Below are 5,000 nucleotides of genomic sequence, written 5' to 3' on the forward strand. Positions count from 1 at the left end.
CAGACGCGATCGCGTTGCTCTCTGTACGAATGCAGATGCTCAGCGGTCAGCTAGGAGGCGCTCCATCCATGTCGGTACCGGTGAGCGTTGCACTCGCAGTCGCAAAAACGTACGGCAAGTATATTACTCGGAAGAGTCAATGACAGTCCAAGCCCCCCTGCGTGGGAAGAGTCTTTCTAGGCCATGACCCACCGGAAGGGCGCAGCGTCCCCCACCCCAGACATGTGACGTCACACTATCGGTATTGACGACTAGACTGATTCCTTATAATCATTTGCCATACACCGGTGGAAGCTGCCGAGACGAGTAACTACATGGCGGCCTCGCCGTGTCACTAATGTACAGAGATACAACAGTTTCGACTGGAACCGGATGAAACGTATACACGGCGCTGATTAGTAATAGATAGAGCCATCAAAATACAGATAATGTATACAACTGTCCGTATACATGCTGAAAGACTCTGCTCACAATCACAACCACACGTCAGCCAGACACTCTTATCACGCACTACTCTCTGCCTGTAACAGGCACAGAGACAATATGTAAGCACCAGCATGGAACAACACCCAGTGCATCCTCTCCGCCACATTAGACTATCCACACTATCATAACCAGACCGGGAGGTCCACTCACAAAACAGAATATCCCACCCTTCCGACAACCACCATTGCTCAGCTAAGCCACCAACACCCACACATGTCCTACACAGGGGTACACCCAACATCACAATACTGCCTCCTGTCACAGCACACAAACAATGGCAGGAATGAAAGACACAGGTCTGCCACAAGCATGGAATCAGAGCGCCGCCTGTTATGAGCCAAAGGTGCACCCTGACGTGGCAAATCAGATGATGCCGCAGTCATTTACTTACGATAATCACAATCAACAAACCGGCCCCCCCCCCCCCCCAAAACACCTTTCCTTACAACAATGTGTACCTTAACCTAACCCGTATTGTGCCTTAACCTAACCCGTATTGTGCCTTAACCTAACCCGTATTGTGCCTTAACCTAACCCGTATTGTCCCTTAACCTAACCCGTATTGTGCCTTAACCTAACCCGTATTGTGCCTTAACCTAACCCGTATTGTGCCTTAACCTAACCCGTATTGTGCCTTAACCTAACCCGTATTGTGCCTTAACCTAACCCACGTTGTGCCTTAACCTAACCCACGTTGTGCCTTAACCTAACCCACGTTGTGCCTTAACCTAACCCACGTTGTGCCTTAACCTAACCCACGTTGTGCCTTAACCTAACCCACGTTGTGCCTTAACCTAACCCACGTTGTGCCTTAACCTAACCCGTATTGTGCCTTAACCTAACCCGTATTGTGCCTTAACCTAACCCGTATTGTGCCTTAACCTAACCCGTATTGTGCCTTAACCTAACCCGTATTGTGCCTTAACCTAACCCGTATTGTGCCTTAACCTAACCCGTATTGTGCCTTAACCTAACCCGTATTGTGCCTTAACCTAACCCGTATTGTGCCTTAACCTAACCCGTATTGTGCCTTAACCTAACCCACGTTGTGCCTTAACCTAACCCACGTTGTGCCTTAACCTAACCCACGTTGTGCCTTAACCTAACCCACGTTGTGCCTTAACCTAACCCACGTTGTGCCTTAACCTAACCCACGTTGTGCCTTAACCTAACCCACGTTGTGCCTTAACCTAACCCACGTTGTGCCTTAACCTAACCCACGTTGTGCCTTAACCTAACCCATATTGTGCCTTAACCTAACCCATATTGTGCCTTAACCTAACCCATATTGTGCCTTAACCTAACCCATATTGTGCCTTAACCTAACCCATATTGTGCCTTAACCTAACCCATATTGTGCCTTAACCTAACCCATATTGTGCCTTAACCTAACCCATATTGTGCCTTAACCTAACCCATATTGTGCCTTAACCTAACCCATATTGTGCCTTAACCTAACCCATATTGTGCCTTAACCTAACCCATATTGTGCCTTAACCTAACCCATATTGTGCCTTAACCTAACCCATATTGTGCCTTAACCTAACCCATATTGTGCCTTAACCTAACCCATATTGTGCCTTAACCTAACCCGTATTGTGCCTTAACCTAACCCGTATTGTGCCTTAACCTAACCCGTATTGTACCTTAACCTAACCCGTATTGTGCCTTAACCTAACCCGTATTGTGCCTTAACCTAACCCGTATTGTGCCTTAACCTAACCCGTATTGTGCCTTAACCTAACCCGTATTGTGCCTTAACCTAACCCGTATTGTGCCTTAACCTAACCCGTATTGTGCCTTAACCTAACCCGTATTGTGCCTTAACCTAACCCGTATTGTGCCTTAACCTAACCCGTATTGTGCCTTAACCTAACCCGTATTGTGCCTTAACCTAACCCGTATTGTGCCTTAACCTAACCCGTATTGTGCCTTAACCTAACCCGTATTGTGCCTTAACCTAACCCACGTTGTGCCTTAACCTAACCCACGTTGTGCCTTAACCTAACCCACGTTGTGCCTTAACCTAACCCACGTTGTGCCTTAACCTAACCCACGTTGTGCCTTAACCTAACCCACGTTGTGCCTTAACCTAACCCACGTTGTGCCTTAACCTAACCCACGTTGTGCCTTAACCTAACCCACATTGTGCCTCAACCTAACCCATATAGTGCCTTAACCTAACCCATATTGTGCCTTAACCTAACCCATATTGTGCCTTAACCTAACCCATATTGTGCCTTAACCTAACCCATATTGTGCCTTAACCTAACCCATATTGTGCCTTAACCTAACCCATATTGTGCCTTAACCTAACCCATATTGTGCCTTAACCTAACCCATATTGTGCCTTAACCTAACCCATATTGTGCCTTAACCTAACCCATATTGTGCCTTAACCTAACCCATATTGTGCCTTAACCTAACCCATATTGTGCCTTAACCTAACCCATATTGTGCCTTAACCTAACCCATATTGTGCCTTAACCTAACCCATATTGTGCCTTAACCTAACCCATATTGTGCCTTAACCTAACCCATATTGTGCCTTAACCTAACCCATATTGTGCCTTAACCTAACCCATATTGTGCCTTAACCTAACCCATATTGTGCCTTAACCTAACCCATATTGTGCCTTAACCTAACCCATATTGTGCCTTAACCTAACCCATATTGTGCCTTAACCTAACCCATATTGTGCCTTAACCTAACCCATATTGTGCCTTAACCTAACCCATATTGTGCCTTAACCTAACCCATATTGTGCCTTAACCTAACCCATATTGTGCCTTAACCTAACCCATATTGTGCCTTAACCTAACCTATATTGCGCCTTAACCTAACCCATGTTGCGCCTTAACCTAACCTATGTTGCGCCTTAACCTAACCTATGTTGCGCCTTAACCTAACCTACGTTGCGCCTTAACCTAACCTATATTGCGCCTTAACCTAACCTATATTGCGCCTTAACCTAACCTATATTGCGCCTTAACCTAACCTATATTGCGCCTTAACCTAACCTATATTGCGCCTTAACCTAACCTACGTTGCGCCTTAACCTAACCCACGTTGCGCCTTAACCTAACCCACGTTGCGCCTTAACCCAACCCACGTTGCGCCTTAACCCAACCCACGTTGCGCCTTAACCCAACCCACGTTGGGCCTTAACCCAACCCACGTTGCGCCTTAACCCAACCCACGTTGGGCCTTAACCCAACACACGTTGGGCCTTAACCCAACACACGTTGGGCCTTAACCCAACACACGTTGGGCCTTAACCCAACACACGTTGGGCCTTAACCCAACACACGTTGGGCCTTAACCCAACACACGTTGGGCCTTAACCCAACACACGTTGGGCCTTAACCCAACACACGTTGGGCCTTAACCCAACACACGTTGGGCCTTAACCCAACACACGTTGGGCCTTAACCCAACACACGTTGGGCCTTAACCCGCTCTGTAATTGTCATACGACGCGTTAAATTAGTGTAGTGTTGCCTAACTGCAACCCCCGCAATATAGTTTGCTACTCGCACTGCCTGGTCCCCAGTGTATCGCTTCATGTTAAACACCTTGCAGCGATACACTGTAATGTGGATGGCAGCAGGACGTACATGCTCAATGCCCTTCGCAGTTGTTCATTGGCATTCGCATGGCGAAGCACTTAGCCTACGCTGTGGTACGGCCTGTGTCAACTGTCCGCTGATGTTGTACGTCCAAATCACACACTGTACTGCACATTGGTCCTCATGTACTGAATGATACATCGTGGTACATGTGACCGTACAACGACTGCGCCAACAACGGCGAACCATGCGGTCCAACTGTTGTGCACTCAGCTATGTGTCGTCTCCCTATAAGAGCCGGATTGCAGTGTGGTATGCCCTGGATGGCGATCAGCATGAGCCGTCTGTTGATGTAGTGGCGCGTGTTGTCAGACGTAGTCGTCTCTTCTCACACACCGTGACAGCATGGTGCACTGCGTTCCACATCTGCGACATGCGACAGAGGCCGGTTGACAGTCGTTCGCGCAATGGACATCGCATACGTACGGGGGCCACCTTCCACGTGTTCGCGAAGCGTGCACATGTTGTTGCGTGTATGTGGGCAGACATAGTGTGTCGTGACACCTGACACAGGCATGCAACAATCGTTGAATTTGCAAATGGCGATGGACGTCTACGTTTGCTGGTGACGTTACGCAAATGAACAACTGGTAAACCGTTGTGGTGCGGTTGTTCTCGCTAGAGGTGAATCAGTGATGGCGACGATCGGTTGAGCTACCAACCGGTTGTTTCAGCGATACCCACCATGCCCACGAACGTGAATGGCATGTGGGTGTGAAGCGATACGCGGCGGTGGCTGGGTGGGACCGTCCCCGGCCGGTGAGGGGGGGCCTCCCGGCGTGCTGGCCGCGCGGTGCGTGGGCGCACGCGCTACAGCCGGCTGGTGGGGGCGGCCAGTGGCAGGCGCGCCGGCCGACGGAGGCGGCAGGCGGCGCAGCTGCGCG

The sequence above is a fragment of the Schistocerca americana genome, unplaced genomic scaffold (assembly GCF_021461395.2).
Source record: "Schistocerca americana isolate TAMUIC-IGC-003095 unplaced genomic scaffold, iqSchAmer2.1 HiC_scaffold_124, whole genome shotgun sequence".
NCBI classification, from domain to species: Eukaryota; Metazoa; Arthropoda; class Insecta; order Orthoptera; family Acrididae; genus Schistocerca; species Schistocerca americana.